This window comes from Danio rerio, chromosome 1 (assembly GCF_049306965.1).
Source record: "Danio rerio strain Tuebingen ecotype United States chromosome 1, GRCz12tu, whole genome shotgun sequence".
Lineage (NCBI taxonomy): Eukaryota > Metazoa > Chordata > Actinopteri > Cypriniformes > Danionidae > Danio > Danio rerio.
This window is the reverse complement of record NC_133176.1, coordinates 8,892,040-8,917,500: the sequence shown is the minus strand read 5'-3', so window position 1 is coordinate 8,917,500 and position 25,461 is coordinate 8,892,040. Positions and strand designations below refer to the sequence as shown.

The window sequence follows — 25,461 nt, the reverse complement described above, 5'->3', positions numbered from 1 at the left end:
CCTAGAGATAGTTATGTGTAAAAATCCCAGTAGATCAGCAGTTTCTGAAATACTCAGACCAGCCCGTCTGGCACCAACAACCATGCCATGTTCAAAGTCACTTAAATCCCCTTTCTTCCCCATTCTGATGCTCAGATTGAACAGCAGCAGATCGTCTTGACCATGTCTAAGTTGCTGCCATGTGATTGGCTGATTAGAAATTTGAGTTAAAGAGCAGTTGGACAAGTGTACCTAATAAAGAATAAATTTGGTCATTTTTGACTAAACCAGGTTAATCTGATTCAATGATCTAAGTTAAGTTAAAAGTGCTCCCTCTATACCTGGAGAACAGCTAAATGGATTCAAAAATGGTTTAATACTAGAGGGTAATAAAATTTGTCTAGTTTGATTTTGTAAACTGGATTATTCCTTTTAGTTAATAGTTGATATGATTTCTAAAGCGCATTTGCATGTTCACAGTTTTTTGGTTTTGTTTTATGGTCATATCACATGCAGTTCAAATAGTATTTTATTTAAAGTGTTTTGTTTTGGAGTCATATCATTGCCATTTTTTTCAAGATATTGATTTATTGTAGGTGACGCCGTGGCAAAGTAGGTAGTGCCTAATAGCAAGAAGGTCACTGGTTCGAGCCTTGGCTGGGTCAGTTGGCGTTTCTGTGTGGAGTTTGCATGTTCTCCCTGCGTTATTGAAGGTTTCTTCCGAGTGCTCTGGTTTCCCCCACAGTCCAAAGACGTGTGGTACAGGTAGGCTAAATTGTCCATAGTGTATGAGTGTGAATGTGTGTGTGTGTGTGGATGTTTCCCAGAGAGGGGTTGCAGCTGGAAGGGCATCCGCTGCGTAAAATATATGCTGGATAGGTTGGCGGTTCATTCGGCTGTGGTGACCCCAGATTAATAAAGGGACTAAGCCGAAAAGAAAATGAATGAATGATTTATTGTACCAAAAATGCCCCCTTTTTTTGTGAATGAAAGCCATTTGTGGGTTGTTGTTATAGCGCATAAGCTGCGCTAATCTGCCACTGTGACTGAATACGCTGAGATGCGTGGGCATTGTTTACATGGCATCAAGACAAGAAATTAAACTCTTTCGTCCAGCCATTGTTAAATTTTACACTTAATATTTCTTTGCCAGAGCACCACCTGACTCTTCTCCTTCCATTTCCACAACAGATGCTAGAGATCTAACTAATCAACAGCAAAATTGGTTGTTAATTGCCAGGTTGAGGTCAATTTGTATATTGATTCCAGCAAGACTGAACCTGGTACACATACTTTAAAATATCATGTTCTCCAATAATATAAACCTTAATAGAAAAATAAATCAACATTTTTTTCCTCAATGGCATTTTTCCTTCGGGTGCTCCGGTTTCCCCCACAGTCCAAAGACATGTGGTATAGATGAATTGGGTAAGCTAAATTGGCCATAGTGTATATGTGTGATTGAGTGTGTATGGGTGTTACCCAGTGATGGATTGCAGCTGGAAGGGCATCAGCTGCGTAAAACATATGCTTGATAAGTTGGCGATTTATTTCGCTGTGGCGACCCAAGATTAATAAAGGCACTAAGCCGAAAAGAAAATGAATGAATGAATGAATGAATAATATTACTGCTAATAACGAGCATATTAATATTAACAACTCTACAAATAATAATAACAATAACATTAATAATAATAAAAATAATAAGCATATTAATATTAACAATACTACTACTACTATTACTAATAGCAATACTTATAACAGTATTATTATTATTAATATTAATAACAATAACAATGATACTACTAAGCATATTAATATTAACAATACTACTACTAATAATAATAATATTAAAAACAATATTAATAAAAATAAGCATATTAATAATAACAATACTACTACTACTACTAGCAAGAATAATAACAACAACATTATTATTATTATTATTCATAATAATAATAATAATAATAATAATAATAGCAATAAAAATAACAACAATATTATTATTTTTAATAATAATAATAAAAACAATACTACTACTACTAAGCATATTAATATTAACAATACTACTACTCCTACGACTAATAATAATATCAATAATATTATTAATAATAATAACAATAATAATAATAGCAATAATAATAACAACATTATTATTACTATTACTATTATTTTTTTTAATACTTAACAATGGCAAACCATAAAACATTAACACACACCATGACTCACGTTCTCACCAGTAAAAAAAAGAGCTCTTATTTTCAAACTTTGGGTTTGTGTGTGTGTGTGTGTGTAGGCGACTAATGAACGATTCTCATGCAGACCCTTCCTGAACTACATCTCCGAGACAATCTGCATAAGTGCTGCAGAATGTGTTGAACAGCCGAGGGGCTTTGGCCTGTTGTGACGTGCGTGTCAGCTTCTCCTCCACCTGTGAGGGGATGTTGACCATGAGCATGCCCGCGGGACACCTCTGAGGGCCCGGCAGATGAGGCACCGTCCACCTCTCGCATACTAATGGGGAGCCATTCTTCCCAATAGATGCTTCTCCACTGATAGAGCCTGAATACCAAAAACACAGACTGCTCTTCCCTCTCTGAAACGACTGCTGGTAACCTTTGTGCAAGCGTTTGAAGCCGTGAGCTATACTGCACTTATTATTTATTGATTGTGTGGATATTGTAAATTGTTCTGTACAGTGAAGTTTAGGAATTGAAAAGGAGATTTCGAAGTTTATTTTTGTCATCTGAGGTCAGTGTTAAATGGACATCTGTCTTCTCTACTGTGATGTATTTCTGAACAAAAGCTTTAATTTAAGTTTTGCTGATTTTCCAGCCAAAATAAAAGCTTTAAATGTTTAAAAAAAATCCTCCACTCTTGCTATTTAAATAAACGAATAAACAAACAAACGAACGAAAGAACGGACAAACAAAAGCATTAACGAATGAATAATTGAACAAACATAAATAGATAAATAAATAAATGATAAAGTTGATAATAAGTTGAAAAACCATCTAATTGCAATTATTATTGTTATTATTATGGGGCGACACAGTGGCTCAGTGGTTAGCACTGTCGGCTCACAGCAAGAAGGTTGCTGGTTCAAGCTTCAGCTGGGTCAGATGGCATTTCTGTGTGGAGTTTGCATGTTCTCCCCGTGTTGGCGTGGCTTTCCTCCGGGTGCTCCGGAGATGCAATATAGGTGAATTGAATAACTAAATTAGCCGTGGTGTATGTGTGTGAATGAGTGCATGTGGGTGTTTCCCACTTGTGGGTTGCAGCTGGAAGGGCATCCACTGTGAAAAAAACATATGCTGGATAAGTTAGCGGTTCATTTCGCTGTGGTGACCCCAGAATAATAAAAGGACTAAGCCGAAAGAAAATGAATGAATGAATAAATGAATTGTTATTATTATTATTTTAATTCGTTTTAATCGTGCTACCCACTGCGCCACCATGATGCCCTTGAACAAATGTTGTTATTTATTATTATTAAATAAACTATAATATAGTTATTTATAGTTCAGTTTCTTTCTTTATTTTTTATTATTTGCTTAAATAACAACAACAATACATTAAAAATAATAATAAAACGTGCAATTTCTTACTATATTTACTATTGACACTTTTACTATTTTTATTATTTTATTATCATATTTCTATTATTTTTTGTACAAATATTTTATTACTGCTTATTTGTTGAAACATTATTATTGTTTCATTTATTTTTGTATATTTCCCAGAGATGGGTTGTGGCTGGAAGGGCATCCGCTGCTTAAAAACTTGCTGGATAAGTTGGCGGTTCATTCCGCTGTGGCGACCCCAGATTAATAAAGAGACTAAGCCGACAAGAAAATGAATGAATTAATGGATATTTTTGTGTGTGTGTGTGTGTGTGTATATATATATATATAGTTGAACTGAGAATTATTAGCCCCCGTTTTATTTTTTTCCTCAATTTCTGTTTAACGCAGAGAAGATTTTTTCAACATATTTATGAATACAATAGTATCATTAACTCATCTCTAATAGCTGATTTATTTTGACATTTAAATGCTTAACTAGGTTAATTAGATTAACTAGGCAGGTTAGGGTAATTAAAGAAGTTATTGTATAACGATGGTTTGTTCTGTAGACAATCGGAAAAAAATATAGCTTAAAGGAGCAAATAATTTTGACCTTAAAATGGTTTTTAAAAAATCCAAACCTGCTTTTATTCTAGCTGAAATAAAACAAATAAGACTTACCTCAGAAAAAAAAAATAATATCAGACATGCTGTGAAAATGCTCCGTTAAACATAATTTGTTAAATATTTAAAAAAGAAATACAAAATCAAAGGGGGGTTAATAATTCTGACTTTAACTGTATAAATACTGATTAAATATTAAATAGCACATCAATAATGCCATGAACAAAAATCACCAGTTACCATAAGACAACAGTGCCATTTAGCTCAGCTCAGTTAATGTTTAAAACATTGATATTGGGAATTATGAAACCCGGAGGAAACCTACGCCAACATGGGGAGAACATGCAAACTCCACACAGAAATGTCAACCCGCTCAGCCAGGACTTGAATCAGCGACCTTCTTGCTGTGAGGGGACAGCATTATCCACAATGTAAGGAGAGTTTACTCACACATGACTTGTTTTAGCTATTTTGGTCAGTTTAGAAACTTTGCCGTGTAAAAGCAAACCACACAAGACCAAAGAGCAACAATAGCCCCTTTCACACAGTGATACCGGTAAATATCCGGAAAATTTCCGTAACTACTTTACCAGTATATTCAAAAAAACGCTGTTCACACAGGCGAGGACGTTACGGAATTTTTCCGGAAAAGAGCATTCACACATCCATTCCAAAACACCGGTAAATTCTGACATCATTAACCAGAAATGACCTCTAAACGGCTGCGCTTGTGTTTGTAAACATTTGACTACATTACAAACTCTTCGGATGGATCAGTATTGAGTACAACTCTAATGAAAACATAGGGAAACACTTTGATATGTGTGTGTGCTGGCGCTATGGGCGCTCACGGGCACACGCAAAGCTTGAAGGTAAGCAAACAACGGATTATCATAAACATTTTATCGATAATTATTTACATAGCATTAAGAAGGAACATAGAAACATTATCTGACTAACATCTAGCAGCTAAAGGTGTCTGGAAAAAATATTCAAAGGCTTTTATTCTCATAAACCGCGCGCACGTGAATGCGTCTGACTGTTGTGATTGGCTAAAGCAGACGTCTCACGTCAGCCCGTTCTAGACGTGGACGCGCTTATTACGGCAATCTTCCTTCTGCATTCACACAGCGCAGCATTCCTGCAAATTACCGGTAATGTTACAACTTCTCTTTCCGGAAAATAGCCAGAACGAATTTACCGGTATTTTCAAAAAGGACCTGTTCACACATACAACCTTTCCGGAAAATTAGCGGCAAGAAAGGTCTGTATGTGTGAAAGGGGCTAATGTAACAATTTGAATCCCTGTTTCAGAACAAATTAATCGATTCCCAGGTGTGAAAGCACCCTTATTGACTTTTAAACAGCCAACTTTTAACTCAAGCTTTGTGTAATATTTACCTCAGATACTTTTACGTAACTTTTTTTTTGTTTAAGTGATGCTTCTTTTATACAGTTTTGATTTTTCAGCTCTCTTTGCATCGCTGACTGTCACTACGTATGAATATGTGTATCCAACTCATTTCACAGCACCTTATTGTTGGGAATACCACATCCATCTTTATCCACATCTGTGAATGCTGCGCTGCTCATCTTTTACAGGTCGGACATGGTAGGACGCCACCACCGTATGTCTACAAGCCTCCAGCAGCGTTTGGCGTTGGACTCTGCTGACCTGCGTGAGACTGTAATTGAATGCTTGCCTGTGCGGTTTGGGGTGACTGCAATATATAAGGTGGTTGTCAGCTGGCTCGGGATAGAGGCTGAGTTGCTTCAGTGGTTTGCAATAGGAACGCTGCCTTGCGTCTCCAGTGATCTAGCTCTCAGGAACGGCTCATCTACCACAATATCTCCCTCATAAAATGCTGAGCGGATAGGTATTGATCAGTAACGGCGGAGTACCGGTGGCAGTTTTCAGTTGGTGTAATGCATCTTTTTATTGGACTGCAATGCAATTAATAAGACAGAGATGTGTCCTAACTGTCTGGTTTCCATTCAAATTAGTCATTAAAAAGCCCCTGTTTTGCATAAAAAAGGTCATATTTTGGTTTTAATCTCCAGCAGGTCAAAAAAACACTTTCATTGCCTTATAATGCATTTATTTTTACCCAATTATCCCAGCGACTCCCATATAAATTGTTCAGCAATTCATTTTTTCCCAAACCCCTCCTTAGCACAAAGCTAATCTGCAGTGATTGGACCGATGACCCAATCTGTTGCTATTGGTCAACTGTGTTCAACACGAGACAGAGAGAAAAGCCCACCACGGCTATGAATGAGAGTATTATGTAGTGGTATGAGAGCCCAATGCAGGAATGCAATAAATAAATGCAGTTAAACGCCAGCATATTACTCTATTCTTAAACCTAACCCCAAGTAATAACATCGACACACATTCAGTATTAACCCACATTAGCAAAAGATAAACTGTTTTGAAAATTGACCGCGCAGCGTGTGTGTAGGAAGGGTGTAGCAGTTGATTCTGTTCACTTCTGGAATTCCAGTTCCCCCTCTACAAACCGTGTCCGCGAATGAAGACACACCCAAAATTGCGTGTAGGTTGCGTTAACCAATCAGAAGCTTGCTCTTGTGGGGGCGTGATTGTTGATGGTGTCCCAGGGGAAATCCTCCAGGCGACACCGACAACAAGTCATCAAACTGGGCTTGGCTCAGTCAGAAGCACCGTTGAAAGCCTCTGTGATCCAGGTTCAGTTTTTGGAGGAGTTTATGAGCTCACAGAGCTGGATGCACCTCTGAAAGCATGTAGTGGACTCAGACACGGTCCTAAACGTATCAACGCTGTTTTTCAGCCTTCATAAAGTACATAAACACTGTTATTTTCTTCATAAAGTCCATGTTAGCCATTTAGCAACGAAGCTACAGTCACCGGGCAGACAGAAGCTCTGCCCATCACGCGAATCCGTGTCTGTTCTAGAGTGAATTTGACGCGCGAATGAAGCGAGTAACCTCAAATATTTACGCACGAATAGCGCGATTTATCAGCGCGTTCCGTGTCTGGTGTGAACACAGCATGTGAGCTTGATTAGCTAGCCCAGGTGTGTCTGATTGGGGTTGGAACTAAACTTTGCAGGACACCGGCCCTCTAGGACCGACTTTGGACATGCCTGGCCTACAGTTGTGTTAGTCCTTTTCATTTTCAAGTTCGAGAAAAATACATACTTTTAGAACCACTTTGCTTTTCGTACATCCAGATGTGTTTGGGTGTGTCTGCATATGCTGTTAGTGGACACGCTAAGTAGAGGGGGAACTAGAATTCTACAATAGAACAGAATCAACTGCTACACCCTTCCTACACACACGCATGCGCGGTCAATTTTCAAAACAGTTTAACTTTTGCTAATGTGGATTAATACTGAATGTGTGACGATGTTATTACTTGGGGTTAGGTTTAAGAATAGAGTAATATGCTGGTGATTAACTGCATTTTGTTATTGCATTCCTGCATTGGGCTCTCATACTACTACATAATACTCTCATTTATAGCCGTGGTGGGCTTTTTTCTCTGTCTCGTGCTGAACACAGTTGACCAATCGTAACAGATTGGGTCATCGGTCCAATCACAGCAGATACACCGGCCCTGTCCGCAGCCAAATCTCTATCTGTCAGTGATCGTCATCTTAGCGTCATGATCAGTCCTGTGATCTCCCGTGCCTCCGTTAGTGTGTGGAGGGTAAGCGTGTGCACATTTTAACAGAACTGGAAGTACATATTTGGTGATGTACCGTATCGACGTTGATGCGATCAAACCAAATATCCGAACCAAACTCGATCCGTTTGTTCGACTCTGAGTCAAATATTGCGCTAAAGAATCAATAGTTTTAAACATGCTGCACTTTCAGATTTACCCCTCAGCTGGATGATTTGATTCACTTAGAGCTGTGTTACACCCTGCATGGAAGGTCATTTTCAAGACGGTTTCAAGACGAAGATATTGAAATAAGAAAACTGGTTATTTATAGTGAAATATATTGGATAATCGATCACGAGTTGATGCTGGAACAGCTGAGAACAATCATAAGCCCGTGATCCTCTCGAAATTTGTTTCAAGAGTTCACACTTTGCTCATGATTTATACATAGCTTGTTTGGCATGCTGTCCCGGGAGAGAGCCCTGAGCTCAAGGGATCCTCGAGCCCAGGGCTCCCCCCCTTTTGCAGGGCGAGTGGAGATTGAGCTCAGGTCTATCTCAAACTCCCGCGCTGCTGAGGCCAAGGCAAACTTCCTGAGAGTAAGACATTATAAAAAGGTTAAGGCTTATTTCATCTATAATATATAGCACATTTGGATGGCGGGAGAAAACCAGGGAACCCGGGGGAAACCCACGCGGACACGGGGAGAACATGCAAACTCCACACAGAAATACCAGATGGCTCAGCGAGGACAACCCCATTGGTATTCTTGCTGTGAGGCAACAGTGCTAGTCACTGGGCCACCGTGCCGCCCATTCTGGATAAAAGAGGAAGAAGGGGAGGAGAGGGGTTTCTTCCAGACCAAGATAGTGGTAGAAAGGAAATGAGGATATATATAGTGATTTGGGATCCTTTGATTGGAGGATCATAATTAGCTAATGTGGACCAGCTGGGTCAATCATGGGCACATGCTCCTCTCGAAATTAGTTTAAAATTAAACTTCATTTATAAATAAACTTCCCTTAGTTTTTCATTTATTGTGTTTTTTTTACATTTTATTTCAGTTAATGAAAATGTTTCTTGTTTTGACCAACAATTTTAGCCTTAGTTTTCATTTCCTAAAAGAACCTTCAGTCTCCTTTCTTCAACATTCTAATGCTCAATTTGAACTCCAGCAGGTCATCTCGACCACTTCTACAGGCCTAATACTATGAAGTTGCAGCCGAGTGATTGGTGGATTAATTCTGTTAGCAATCTACGCCAGTGGAAATTGATGGCAAAGCTAACCAAACGCTTTCTCCAGGTATTACATATCCACTCGCATGCATTGCACCAAACCACTCAGGAGACAGATTTACTTACAATTTCACAGAGGTCTGCACCATTTTAATAATCTTCGGAAAACCTCACACTGAAGTCAAACCGTTGCAAGATGACGCACAGTGGCTTGTTCCTTAAAATCTACCGAAGCAGCATTTTTCAGGCTTGATGTTTCATGTATAATTTGTGAGCCCAATACTGGCATCGAAGAAAGACTCCTTTTAATTATTTCATTGCGGTGTAATTTCCTTGCTGGAGGCTGTGAAGGGCTTGCTGAGACTGCATTAACATAATCATCCAGCGCGAACCTGCAAATCAAGGCTGTCTGATAGTGGCCAAACACAATGCCTCTGAAATATATTTGTTTTTAGGCTTTGTTGTTTTGTACGTTTAAACTTTTTGCAGCTTAAAGGTCACATCACATCACAAGGTCAAGGATCTGATTCGCATTAATGGCGTTTTGCTTTGGATTAAATGTTTTGCTAAATAAATAAATAATAATTATATGGAAATCATGTGTCATTGAGATCAACAGCTGTTTATTAAAATACAACAGTAATAATAATTAATTATTGTTTTGTTTAATTTGAAAAGCAGAGTTTAATGAAATTCCCCAAAGGGATTTTATTGTGATGATAAACAATTAGCAATTTAATATTTAATTATTAAATTAAATGTTATAATTAAATGATTATAAAAGAAGAAAAGCAATACTGCTTAACAGCTAAGGGAATAGCTGCAATTTTAAGACATTTGTTATTTAATAGCCCCTATTGTGCTTTATAAAAGGTCATATTTTGGTTTTGGGGGTCTCCATCAACATGCTGATATGCATGCATGGTCAAAAAACACTTTCATTGTCTTATAATATGTATAATATATTTAGACTCTAATCCAAAGTTATTGCTTTTATATTCAGTCAAAGAAGGAGAAACATCAGACATGATCGAATTACAGAAGATGTTAGATTATGGAAAATATAACAAACTTCAGCCAACTCAACAAACAATCTGAGAGTCTCCATTTTACTGATGCTCTTATCATGGATTCTTGCTGAACATATTTCCTCACTGAATAATCTTTCCATTCATTTACCTTCAGCTTAGTCCTTTATTTATCAGGGGTCGCCACAGGGGAATGAACCACCAACTATTAACAGCTATGGCCAATTTTGTTTACCTAATTCGCCAAACAAATGTCTACCATATGGGGGAAACCGGACCACCCACACAGCAAGAACATGCAAACTCCACACTGAAATGTCAACTTTCCCAGCCGGGACTCGAACCAGTGACCATCCGACTGTGAGGCGACAGTGCTAACCACTAAGCTACTGTGTGCCCCTTGAATAATATTTTTTAGATATTTTTATATACAGCATCTCTTTGTAACTCTCTAATGCTTTAGAGTAGGAAGTACATGTTAGTCTGTATTTACAAGGCTGACTTCACAGGTCCTTCTGGCCTGTTTCCTAGGCTGTTCACGCTCTCTGGCCTCTGGCACACTCTGTGTATTCATTACTCTGAACAGACCCAGGGTTGTCTCGCTATTAAAGCAAATTACCCTGGCTTCTGTGTGATAGTGGTTGTGCTTCTACATGTTTGACGGCTAATCAGAGTGGAACCGATGCAGGATTTCCTTCCAGGGCTTCCCTGTAATCCCTATGGAGAAGACCATCATCCAGCCTTTATGCTGAGCTGGCAAACATGGACATGCGCAGGGTTTCTGAACGCATTTTTTAAGCAACGCTCGTAAAAAAAAAGGTTTCTAGAGTTTTCCCCCCAGCAATGTCATAGAGTGCAAATGGCACAAAAATGATAATAGTATTACTTGATACACTAGTTTTTATGAAAGTTAGCGGTCCCATAAATGCTTTTTTTTTATTCCATGTTTGACAATCTCAACTGAAACATGAAGACAGGGTGTAACATATAGAAGCCCCTCCCCTTTAAAAAACAGCCAATAGCATATCATTTCATCACAGCTCTGCCAGTGAGAGTGTTTGAGATCAAAAGCATAAAAAAAGCAAATGAAAAGGGGGCGGAACATGTCAGATACTATAGAGCATTTGATTGGTCTGAAGAATTGATGAGTAACTGAAGTATGAGGTGATGTAAAAGAAATCATTGATCCATTTCAAGCAAGCTTTGGATGTTTATATCTTATAAATATGAACTTTGTCGCTGATTTGGAGCACACTATAGCTAATAGATATACTTAAGACGAACATACTCATACGAACATCTAAAAAACATTATTTTTTTACTTTATAATTTCACGAGACCTTCAAATGGCTTGCCATATACTTCATCAAACAGCCTACAACTTAATATGATGTCAACACTACAGGCCAGCTTGTGTTAATTCTGTAATACAATCATTATTCTGCAACAAAAAACTAACAAAATGGATTTGAAATGCAGTGGGATCATTTGAGACTCCCCGAGGTCAGCAGAAATGAATCAGAGCCGCTTATCTGATGAGCAAATCTGCGCAGGTTGACAGTGCGTCTTTACAGAGACCTGAGGGGTAAGTGGGATCAGTCTCACTTCAATAATGACTCTTTTAGCCCATGGTGCTTTCTCAGCTGGAGGTGTGCGATGACGCATATGTTTCACAGACGGCGAAATGTGTGATTGCAACAGTTTAATGAATGATACTGTAAACAAAAACTTAATTTTACCCCTGATGATGGTCTGAGCCCCTTAGGCCCCGTTTACACTAATGCGATCTAGTTTGAAAACGCATAAGTTTTGCTACGGTTACGCCATCCGTCCACACTACGCCGGAGTTTGCGAGCGCCGAAAACTGAGCTTTTTGGAAACGCTGAAGAAGCCAGGTTCATCCTAAAACGCTGCTGCTCCATCTCAGAGTGGTTGGGGGAAAACGGAGACATCTGAAAACGGAGGCAGGGCTGCCGACATTCGCATATCTGATTGGGGCTTTTCCTCAATATTAAATAGCCCACACACAGTTCAGTCCTGCATCCTCTACTTGTAAGTTCAAACTTTGCAAGTTTGATATGGAAAACAGACTCCTGAGGACATGTCGGGTAAATCCTCAAAGGGAACAGTGTACTTTATAACCCTATTCACATCATCCTGGCTACAGTTTTAACAATAAAATAAAACATAATGAACTGCTATTTTCATCTTGATATAAACAACTTAACAGACAGCAGAAATGTTGAGGCGTTGTGCTGCATATATGAGCGTCATCTTCACTGTATGCGTATACATAATAAAACGGAGCCTATAACATCACTGCCTCCTTTAATTTTCATTGAAATTACGAATGCCCTCTCTTTTGCTGAATATCAGTTTTAATAATCAATAATGGCCATTATAAAAGTACAACGAACAATAAGGTTATACATTATAGGAAATAAAGGCAAGCAATTACTCAATATGCAGAATGTGGTTAGATTAATGATTAACTTATCTTTGCGCTCAGCCAAAACACGTTACCTGAGAACAAGTAATAGATTCAAAAGACCAAAGTCAGGGAATATGTTGTATAGACAACAAGATGAATTAAATTTCACGTTTAGCAAATACAGTGCAATTAGATCCAGTGGGAGATCCTTGATAAACACTGCGAAGCGCACAGCTCTCATCTGGGTAGATAGGCTGCAGCGCATGCCAGAGAGTGTGTGTGTGGTCACGTGATGAGTGTTTTCAGTGTTTTGGTGTAGAGGGAGAGCTGGGTGAAACGCTAGTGTGGACGCGGATTGTTTTCTTTCTAAAAAGCCATTTTAAAACTAAAATGCACTAGTGTAAACGGGGCCTTAGAGAATAGGGTATTCATGAAGAACAATTTAAATAAAATCTGTCAGTGGGGTGGTGCCTTTTCAAAAGGTACAGTTTTTGTTTCTTACAGATCCTTAAAAGGTACATATTTATACCTAAAATTACAAACGTGTACCTCACAATACCTTAAAGGTACAAAAGTCAACTTTAAAAGTACAAAAGTGTACCCTAAAGCAGTGGTTACCAACCCTTTTCACTTCGAGGCCCACCTCCCTCTCTGATAATTTTTTGAAGGCCCAAACTGATTGTCTAGAGAAAATGCTTATTATAAAGCTTTGTTTATTAGCAAAACATTTCTTTTGCCTTTTCTTATTCTTTTATTTTTCTACATCATTTTATAAAAAATAAAAAAACTGAACAATTTATATATTTATGTATAAAATATGTAAAATACAATAATATATATTTTAATATTTGAAAAAAAAAAACCGCACAGACAGGTTCAAAGCTCATGAATTCTATATTTCAGCAATTCTTTACAACTGTAGAGTATTTAGGCCTTTTCTTCAATAAATGAACCTGACAGGACAACAGGAGATGGCAAAAAACAGCTGCTGCTTTAAATTAGACTTACTACTATTCATCTATTGATCTACTATTCATATCCATTCAAAAATAAAAGTAAAACACCATAAAAACACTCTAAATCTGTTGAATCTGAAGGCAGTTGGGTATGTAGCTGGACATTATTGGAGTTCGCTAACAGGAACAGAACAGCTGCTCACTAAAACACCATCGAGTCTAGCTGGATCCTACTGACTTTTAGCTCACTAAACTTCCAATCTGCGGCTTATTAATAGCTATTAGGTTAGTAGCTAGGATTGAGTATTAGGGACGTAGATTAAGATCGCGCAGAACATGTACTTTCTAAGTACTACTAAACAGTCAACATTTTAATAATAAATAGTGCCAATGGTTAATAACGAGAATTAATTCTTAAACTGAATTATTATAGGATGAAAAGACTTTTGTCAGAGGCAGTGTATAACCTTTATTTTACAACTTGCTATATTTCCACAATTTCAAATCACTCAGTTAATTGGTCAATATTTTGATACACTTTAAAAAGTTGACTCAAATTAAATTTGTAAGATAACTTGCTAAACCGCTTATTTGAGTTGACTCAACTTTTAACCCAAGTACTGCATTTTACTTGATGCAAGTTGAGCCAACTAAAAAGTTAAGTAAACCTTTTTTTACAATGTGCCTGTATTATCTGCATTGCCTTAAAGGTCCCAAGAAATTAAAAAAAAGTTTGTTTAAATGTCAGTATTGTTAAGTTTTTAGGATATCTATGAGCTAGTGTGCTCCAAAACAGTGACAAAATTGGTGTTTAGTAGATATAAAACTGATGTAAACATGTAAAGCTTGCAGTTTGTCTAATGGATCAACGGTTTTATTCACATCACCTGAATTTGTCATCGAATCATAACCAATCAAATGATCTGTAGTATCTGACATGTTCCGCCCCCATCAAGATGCTTTTATTTGATGCGCTTGGGCTCGACCACTCTCACTGGAAGAGTGGTGATAAAAGAAACTGCTATTGGATTCTTTTGTGTAAAGGGGCGGGGCTACATTATGTCCCACCCTCTCTTTGTGTTTCGGTTGAGATTATGTCAAACATTGAATAAAAATGCATGTTTCAAAGCCCTTCACGGGGCCTTTAAATGTCTAAATGTTTTAATACTTTTGTTCCATGATTAATTCACACATTTCTGTTCTGATAGCTACATCGAATTTTCCAGAAAAAAATGTATAAGCAATTCAAAAGAAACAAGGACATTTAATTTCTTAATATTAACTATTAATACTATATATGAAGTAGCAATGACAATAAGGAACATATCACATTCAGGGGCATTGTAATAATGAATAAAAAAGGCTACCAGCCAACTGGTGAGTAACACATGTTTTTATATACTTGGCAACACCAATTTAGTGTTTGGTGTGTGCCAATTTTAAGACTTGGCTGAATCTGTTAACAGTAGTTACTGCACTATGAACCACTCTGAACATACATATTTATCAAAATATCTGAATTGCCATTGTTAGGTCATGTTATGCATAAATAACATCAACAAAGACATTATTGTAAAGAGTTAATTTGCTGTCTATTTGTATAAGTAGAATATCAAAAGGGAAAAAATCCTTTTAATAACCTTCATTTTTGATTAAACCTTCTGTTTGGACTCTACAGTAAGTGGGCAAATGACTCCTAGCTCTTACTGGTCTGGTTTGTTGCTATACTTCAATTCACAAATAAATTAGTTCACAAATAACAGTACAAAGTGTACTATATTAAATGTTTCATGAGAAATACCCACAGCTGTGAGAGCCTCCTGAGCAGCATGTCAGACTGTCCTGACAGCCCACAGAGCAAGCCTCCAAACTGATTCCAGAGGAAAAGTACTTTTGCAGAGACATATGTGATGGGAAAATAGACTTTAAAGGGGACCTATTATGCAAAAATAACTCTTTAAGGGGTTTGAACTCTAAAGACTGCTAATATAACCAGCTTCTAATGATAAAAAATAAATAAATAAATACATTTTTTATAATCACAGTTCATAAAACCAGTCTGCGGAAACACTTTGATCGACATTCTCCATTTGTACGTGTCATGAAAGGGGTTAAGCCCCGCCTATTGGTGACAATCTCTCCCTCATTAGCATAAGACTTAAGCCTTGCTTTTGAATCTGACAATATGCTGACACATAGGCATTTGTAGCTCCGCCCTCTTTTAAAAAGAACACAATCTCATTTGAATTTAAAGTAACAGTCACCAAAAGGACACAATTAGGATCACAGCCAAAAAGGGTTAGTTTCAAAAAGTGATAAAACATTATCTGAGAGTATTTTGAGCTGAAAGATCACATACGCACTCTATGGACTTCATAGACTTATTTTACATCTTGTTAAAAGGGGCATAATAGCTCTCCCTTATAGCTAAATTCTACATACTTTTGGTTTTCCCCTTTGGCTGATTTACAAAAATGTAATACAAACATTCTTATAAAATATGTGTTGCCTTTGCTTCGCTCTAGTGTAAAATGTGTTTTAGAGAGGAAAACTGAACCAACTCAAACATATTCTAATCATTTCAGGACAACAAAGAGGGAAAAAGCTTTCAAATTGGGTTAGTGCAGTGCACCAAGGTTTTCATCATTATTACCTTTGACTTTTCAAACTCAAACTGAATTGGCTCCTGGAGCAGGAAACCTCTGATACTCTTGTGTTTTTGCACACAGAATGACATGCTGAATTGTCTAATGCCCCGTAACCTGTCCAGAAACAAACATGGATGCTTCAAAGTAGAATAAATGTGCACAATTTCCAGCATCAACCTCAGATATAAGATATTTACTGTATACAGTACAGGAAAAACATGGGTACAATTTTACAATAAGGTTATTTTAGTTCATGTTAGTTGATGCATTTTTTATAAAATTTTTAATAATATTAATATTTTAATAATGCATTAGTAAATGCAGAATGTTATTATGAATATATCCACAAACACTCATCGGCCACTTTATTAGGTACAGCTTACTAGTACCAGGTTAAACCCCTTTTGCCTTCAGAACTGCCTTAATCCTTTGTGCCACAGATTCAACAAGGTACTGGAAATATTCATCAGAGATTTTAATCCATATTGACATGATAGCATCATGCAGTTGCTGCAGATTTGTCGGCTGCACATCCATGATTTCATGTTGAACCCTAACATCTGAATGTCGCAGCAGAAATCGAGACTCATCAGATCAGGCAACGTTTTTTTCCAATCTTCTATTGTCCAATTTTGTTGAGGTTGTGCAACTTGTAGCCTCAGTTTCCTGTTCTTAGCTGACAGGATAGGCACCCGGTGTGGTCTTCTGCTGCTGTAGCCCATCTGCCTCAAGGCTGGACGTACTGTGTGTTCAGAGATGCTCTTCTGTATACCTCAGTTGTAACGAGTGCTTATTTGAGTTACTGTTGCCTTTCTATCAGCTCAAACCAGTCTGGCCATTCTCCTCTGACCTCTGGCATCAACAAGGCATTTGCGCCTCACAGAACTGCCGCTCACTGGATATTTTTGGACCTTTCTCTGTAAACCCTAGAGATGTTTGTGCGTGAAAATCCCAGTAGATCAGCAGTTTCTGAAATACTCCGACCAGCCCGTCTGGCACCAACAACCATGTCACGTTCAAAGTCTCTAACCACATTTCTTCCCCATTCTGATGCTTGGTTTGAACTGGAGCAGATCGTCTTGACCATGTCTAGATGCCTAAATGCATTGAGGTGCTGCCTTGTGATTGGCTGATTAGAAATTACCGCTAACGAGCAGTTGGACAGGTGTACCACATATAGTGGCCAGTTATTGTATATGTACATTCTATCCACTATCATATTAATCAATCATATCAGTCATATTAATGGTTAATAGTTTAAAATATTGTTTATATAAAAAAATGAGAAAAAAACAACAGAAAATGACAATTATAAACAGTGTAGTGGCCTAGACTATGTAAAATACGTTGTTTAAATAGTAGTTAAACACTTGCCTTGTGTCTTTGTCTGTGGCTTATGGTATGCATGGAGTGCTTATGACGATACATTAAGATCATGAGAAGTGAAACGATCAGTTTGTGCAAAAAAGCTGAAAATGATTTACAACTTTATCTACAGATTTTGTAATTTTGTTTTTTTACTATATCTGTTGTCTGACTCTCAGATTGCCTGTGGCTGTAGAATTACATTAGCCGTGGTTTCAGCAAAAAATCTCTTTTGATACTCTGCTTTAATAATTATTCTCCTTTAATTTCTTCATTTTCATTGTTTAACTATCCTTTTAAGCCTGATTCATGCTCTTCTCTGATCAATCAAACACTGAGATGTTCTTATGAAAATTATAATCATAATAACATAATTCTTTTGAGTGCAAGTGGTACACTTGTAAAACGAATCTCTCAGATAATGAAATAATATCCGAACAAGAACTGATTAAACACTTATTTATGCACATGGACAAGTAGAGGATTATTCTTACATGTTGATACTTTTTCTTTCAATTCATATTCAAGATAGGTGCATATTTAAAGGATACAAAGGATGATTAAACATATTATTTTAAAAAGCATTTCGCTGTTACTATTATAGTTTTTCTCAATTGCGTTGGCACAATTTTTTTTTTAAACAGTCTTAACATTCTCTAAACTATGAGTGCAAAAGTCAAAATGGTTTGCTGGGACTTGAGAACTTTATTTTATTTAAATGATGCAAATTGTACAGCAGTTAGAGGTCATTTATCAAGTATTCAGGCATTACAAACAATGTCAATATCAGATATTTATGGTTAAAACATGTGCATATACAAATGTTTGATAATTGAATAAATTGTTTTGAGTGTGATGGCTAACATGATGGAAAATGATTAAGAAGTAGTGAAGAGTTTGACAGGTTAAATGAGAATTGACTCATCAGATTTGATCAATAAGCCATATGCAATTTGTTTTTGTCCAAACGACAGACAATTGTACTGTTTGCACAAATGTGCCAAAGCATTTGCAATCCAGTTACAGTAAATTAATAAGAAATGTCAAGCTGATGTGAACAAGAAGCTAATTGTTCAACGATCTAAACTCATTATTTTGAAAAATAAAAATGTCAATTGAGAATTGAGAAAAAAGCAATTAAAAAAATATAACCACTGTCAAAGCTAAAGGGATAATTTACCCCAAAATTACAATTTATTCATAAATTACTCTCTCAAGTGGTTTTCTTTCTTCTGTTGAACACAAAAGAAGATATTTTGAAGAATGCTCAAAAACTATTGACCTCCATTATAGTAGGAAACACATTCTATTGAAGTCAATGGTTTTCAAGCATTCTTCAAAATATCTTCTTTGTTCTTCAACAGACGAAAGAAACCAACACATTCAGAAAACGTAGCCTTATATACATAACTGGACATCATGAATTATGTAGCCAGAAGTATGTATGGCAGCATTTCGTCTTTAAAACAAACACTACGGGGCAGTATGACGCTGTTTCTTTTCAAGCTTACCAGCCGACCATTTACCTCCCTGTGAACAGCTTTCCCGCTGTTGCCAGTTTGTCCAGTTAGCTTGTCATGTATGTCAGCAGACTTGAGATGCAGAGAGGAGTGGCAAAAAAGATGCTACAGACAAAAAAAAAGAAGCCTAAAAACAAAATAAACAAGTAAATAATAGGGTGAGAATGTGGTAAAATCCAAGTGGTGCTCACTGCAGAGCCATTTGGGAAGAGCTGAGCTCCAGCGAGGGGGAGCTTGAGCTATCGCTTCTCTTTTCTTGCACTTCTTCTACGAGTGATGTCACTGGGGGTAGGGTTAGGGGTGGGGTTGGTATACGCATTAAAACAGCTTATAGGAGGATGAGCGAGAGCTCATGCTCCCCCTCGCTGGAGCTCAGCTCTGCTCAAATGGCTCTGCAGCGAGCAGTGTCTCGTAAAATCTGAAACCGTGGTAAAAATCAGGCGAGGGCTTTTGTTTTTCTGAATTGCTTTTAAAACTGTCGGTTGTGTTTAGGAGAGGCAGTGAGCTGGTCAATGATTCAATTCAATTCAATTCAATTCAGCTTTATTTGTATAGCGCTTTTACAATGTAGATTGTGTCAAAGCAGCTTCACATAAATGGTCATAGTAACTGGATAAGGGTGGATCAGTTTTTATTGTTTAAGTTCAGTTCAGTTTAGCTCAGTTCAGTGTGGTTTAAAATCATTACTGAGAGTCCAAACACTGAAGAGCAAATTCATCGATGCGTGATTTTGAAAACACTATTGGTTGGGTTTAGGGAAGGAGGAGGGTGGCTCAGTCAGTCATTCAGTCGACAGCGATTTGCGTGAGAACAGCATTTATGAATGGCACTAAACGAGAGAAATTTGAGATCTCAAAAAGGCTACACAGCGGGGTCTGGTGGATACGAGAAAACAAAAACTGCACAAAAAAAAACAACAACTTAAAAATACATCGCTCCTGGGACGTGTTTGGCGCTCTCTAGTAATGTATATAGCAATACATTTTCAGAATGAGCCTGCAAGAAACTCTTAAAGGTTTGAATGATGAATTCAGTGACGAATTTAAATTTTTGGGTGAACTACCCCTTTAACATCAACTATTCAATTATTAAAAAAAATCTTTCTGGATATACATTAATTTACAAAATGCAAACAAGTATGTCCACAAATATTTGTATTCATTAAAATAACTCAACGTAATGTCTACATTTATTTACAGACATGATTTATAGTCTACCAAAGTAATTTTAAAAATTTAGTCATACAGTTTTGAATAAAAAAATGATCCACGAACGCTCCGTGTTACCTGCACTTAAACTCTGTACTTCTCGAAGGAAAGATATTTTTATGTGGCAGTACATTGTTTCATCAGTACGATTTGTTTCTGAGCTTTTTGATCTTGTACTTTTTATCAAATCTCAAAGGACATCTCTCCATTTCAGACTACAGACATAAAGAGCAAGGATTACGAACAAGAATTCCATTATGAAATAGTGTGTTTTACAAGATTGCAATGACAGGATCAATGAAAACAATTTATGACCCTATTTCTTACATCTGTGCTTGAGTTTTATAGGCAAGTGTCAGCGTATTTCTCTTTAAGGTTACACAAAACTTTCTCCGGCGAGGTCAGAGTTTTACTTTCTGTCTTTTACTCGTATATGCTGAAATCTGATTCAGTACATAGCATATTAATGCTTTACTCTTTGAAAATGATTACTGTGATAATTAAGAGACTTGCAAACTACCTATCGTTACACGCTGCACCTGAATATACATATATGTTTTACTCCTGATCAGTATAATAGATGTAAAACAAGACAAATAAAAATGGCAATCAAAAAAGGATATTCCATGTCAAACATTATTATTAACAATATTATTAACAATAAACAACAATACACAAACATTAAATAATAAAAAAAAGAAATCTTGTCTGTGTGAATTTATTTTTATTCTCAAAAATGGGTGACCATTGACTGCCATTATATGAATTACTGCAGAAGACAAAGATTCAGCTAAAAGCCTCTTTAATATTCTACTAAATAAATGAAGTCACATCTTGGATGACCTGAGGGTAAGTAAATTAAGAGAAACGTTTCTTTTTTGGATGAACTATCCCTTTAAATAGGGTTTGTAAAATAGGCCTTAATTTAGGAAATTACCATAAGTTGCCAGATTAACACCAGTAACTGGGAGGACTCTGAAATTTTTTTCAATTTTTGATCATTGCTCTTTTTTAAATATCTTGTATGCTTTTTATACTGTACTGCAAATTATAGGTAATTCATGAAATGTAAATGAATGAATGAATGAATGCTTTAAAACTGCTTGCTTTACCCTGTTACCCTGAATGCACAAGACATTGCCATGATGTCAGGTTGATGTTGTAGCCTACCTCAACGTCGTGGGGACGTCGCATTTAGTTTGGAAATGAAAATCAGGGTGACATCAGAACCCAACGTCAGGCCAACGTCAATGTCCAACCTAAAATCAAAGATCAATCTTTAACCAATGATGTTACAGTTTGACGTTGTGTGGACGTTACACTTTGGCGTCTATCAGACGTTGGACTTTGATTGCCATATCTGAAGAATAAATGTTAGTGTTTGACAATGATATGATGTAGGTTTAAGGTGTTTGCTTGACATTGGATTTTGGTCACTTTCCAACACAATCTAAAATAAACTAAATATGCTGAATTTAAAATCAACTAAATATCCTGACGTTGTGTTGACGTTACCACTATGACGTCTATCAGACATTGAATTCTGATTGCTATACCTGATGAAGTACTTGACATTAATATGACGCTGGTTTAAGATGTTGGCTCAACATGGATCTTGGTCACTTTCCAACGCAAGTAAAATAAACCACATATCAACATCATTTGATGTCATTATTGGACATCAAAATAACGTTGTCCTTAGACGTTGACCAGACATTGAATTTTGGTCACATGACGTTACGATAAATCTAACCTAATATTAATGTCTTGTGATGATGTTGTGTGCCTTCAACTTCTAAAATGTTCAAGCAGTGACTTCAAAATAGAAGAAATTTTAGGTTATTTACTGATATCCACAATATTCTTAGGTCATGTCTAAAGGTACACGTTTTTACAAACAGCTTTCCCCGCTTTCGTAAAAAATATAAAAATAAACAATCTGTTCATAAAAACGCAAAAATTTACTGTCTGTGACTCATGCTAAGGGGCACACATGCGGAAATAATGACACTTTTATGCTGAGTTTACAACAAATGAAGCAGGAATATTTTTCGTTAGTACATTGCATACAATTTCAATGCAAATTCAATGCAATCGTGAAAATACGATTCCTGTGGCCCGCGATAGGTTTGGCGCGAACGTGTGGTATTTACCTCATTCCTGTTTTCCGCGCTGTAAAGTGAACCCAGCCATGTTGGCCAAAAAGAAAGGACAAAACAGCACGTACACTTGTTAGTAGGCAAAAACTCCGATTGTAGTATCCACACGAGCACACTCTAGTCGGAGCTTCAGAAAGTCTTCACCTTGGTTTTTAGGTAGTTTCATTTTCAGTCATCTGATACTCCGTTTTCGTGTGGACAAACAGCGAAACTGCGTGGAAAAAAATACTCGTGTTGTTGTGGATATATTATTCATGACATAAATAAAACTATTGTTGTAACATAATCTCGAACAATAAAGGGGTAGTTCACCCAAGAATGACAATTATTTATTATTTACTCACATTGTTCCAAACCTTCTGTTGAACACAAAAGATAGTTTGAAGAATGCTGAAAACCTGTAATCGTTACTTGTGTGTCTCATTTCAGAAGCTGCATCGTCGATGGATGGATGGAACAGCTGCTGTTAATAAGTGCTAATAAAAATTGTAATGACTTTTTTCAAAGTGATTTTAAAAGTCATTTTAAGCGATCTGAAAAACAAGGTTTATAAAAGCTGGAAATATATTTCTTTTGATCCATACATGTACACATGTAAACTGTCTTTAAAATCAATCTTTCGTAAGGCATGTCATACTCTTTTTGTTTATTTAACATGTGTTTAGATATTCAAGTAAACTAAACTTAATTCATACATTTAAACTTAAACAATTAAGTTTTCTTTTAAAAGCGTCCTGCCGTTAGCAGCGCGCAATGAATTATGGGACGTTAGAGGCTGCGAAACCTGGGAAACGAAGGATACATTTTGAGGCTGCGTTTGAAGGAGCCTTTGAATTTTTTTTAAATGAGACAGCCTTCGTTGCGCTGCAATGACGCTGCACACTTCGAATGCATCCTTTGATACAGCTTCTGAAATGAGACACAGCGTTTCACCTTATTCTCAGCGTACAAGCGGGCGCAGTCATTTGAATCTTTTTGGCTCGAGACTTCTGTTCTCATTCACTTCCATTTATTTTTAGACGTTAAAAACAGCTCGTTTTGCTCCTTGATGTTGCAAACTGATATTTTCTTATTATATTCTTCTATTTTGTCTGTACAGTCATGCAAACACCTGTTTGTAGAGCGAGTAGTTTGACTGTTTTCCGCAGTTTATTATTCCTAGTCATTTCTCCCGTAGGCGACTGAATCGGAAGTTCTAAAACAATCGCGAAAACGAGCGCACTTCAGCATTGAAGAATAAGGTCAGTAGAAAGAAAAACAAATGCTATAGTTTTCAGCATTTTTCAAAATATCTTCTTTTGTGTTTAACGAATGAAAGAAACTCATATAAGTTTGAAACAAGTAAAGGTTGAATAAATAATGGCATTTACTCAAATTCAATGATGAATTTAAATTTTTGGGTGAACTATCCCTTTAACATTAGCTATTCAAACTATTAAAAAAGTCTTTGTGCATATGCAGTACATTCATTTAAAAAATGAAAACAAACATTAATTAAACTATGCAGTTTTGAAAATACCTGTGTTCGTGTGGCCTTATTCTCCAAACAAAGGTGCCTTTCCATCCCATAATAATATACAGCAAAACACATCTCTGTAACCTGTGGTGGACATTAATAGCTTGTCAGAGCTGTCGGCTTGGCTTTTGTCTGCACATTTTTGACACTAAACATGTAAAATGAATTTACTCACCTGCTCTGGACAAAATCTGGCACATACGCTCATAGTGACTCTGTTTGCTTGCTTGTTTGTAGCATATAGAAATACATTTTGGTAAAAAAATGCATAATAAATGCAGCAAAATCAGCTGTCAAATAAGTGACAGTTCACTCTGGGTAACAGGCGACATCATATTCCATTCACTGTCCATAATGTCATGATGCCAAAACAAGGGTAAAAGACCCTTCAATGACACACACACACACACACACACACACACACACACACACACACACACACACACACACTGTTCTCTGCGGTATATGGGAGGTCACGCTTACATGACAGTGTTCTGACAAAGGCAAAGAAAATTGACATGTGTTCTGGGGAAACCCATTTCTCACTGATGTCTCGAACAGACTTGACACGGCAGCCACCAATGAGATCCGCTGAGGGAAAAGGTTGAGCCGGGCCACAAAATGATTGATATTCCTATTTTCTATCTGACAAGGTGGGGCACGGCCTGTATAATGAATTGTGACACTTTAATTAGCTTGTCCAAGATAAACAAAATCAGATCGGCCTTGTTGTTCTCCCCACTAGCCATTTAACCTATCACTGGTGGCTGTACGGGCAGATTGAGAAGCACGTTTAATTGTACATTTGTGATTGGAAACAAAACAAAAAAAGGTATTTTGTTACAAAAAAGAAGAATTGTCTATGCAGAAATGCACAGTTCTGTAATCTGGTGTATAGTTATGTGCTGAACGACTACATATTGCATGACTGAAGCTTGTGGTGTTGCATTGGTCATAACTGACAGAACTGACTGTCAAAAATAACATTATGAATCTTTATTTGTATTGTTGACAGGCGATGAATATAGATGACTATGTCATTTACCCACATTAAACAATATAATATTATATAATAAATTATAATATAATATAATATAATATAATATAATATAATATAATATAATATAATATAATATAATATAATATAATATAATATATTCATTTTCCTTTGGCTTAGTCCTTTATTCATCAGGGGTTGAATAGTTCCAACATATGTTTTACATATATACATTTTAAAAATATAATTTATGTTGCTTAATAATTATGTACTTATATTTTGCAGGGGTATATTTTTAACAGTAGCCCAAAATTGATTGCATTGGTCAAAAATTACTATTGTAATTTTAGATTCTGGGCCAAGAATTATTATAACATTAAATAAAGATCATTTTACATGAAGATAATTAGTCATTTTCATACTGTAAATATATGAAACTCAAGTAATGTGTATTGCTTAGCATGCCAAGCTTTAAAGGTGGTTTCATAAAGCTCTCAGTATATTTTATTTATTTCTTTTGTATAACAAGGATATTCAAGGTTTTACAATAATTCATACCCCAGACAGGTTTATGGAAAA

General features: G+C 36.6%; 1 long non-coding RNA gene across 1 annotated transcript in view; it reads right to left on the bottom strand.

The window, feature by feature from the left end:
- Positions 1-23,078, bottom strand: part of LOC141384472 (uncharacterized) — a 44,311-nt gene extending 21,233 nt beyond the window's left edge. The window contains exons 1-5 of the long non-coding RNA XR_012405417.1: positions 22,714-23,078; positions 22,364-22,580; positions 21,381-21,469; positions 18,994-19,129; positions 16,123-16,231 (exon numbers count right to left, since the gene is read on the bottom strand). This is a non-coding gene — a long non-coding RNA (uncharacterized lncRNA). The remainder of the gene's footprint in view (positions 1-16,122; positions 16,232-18,993; positions 19,130-21,380; positions 21,470-22,363; positions 22,581-22,713) is intronic.
- Positions 23,079-25,461: the final 2,383 nt, after the last annotated feature.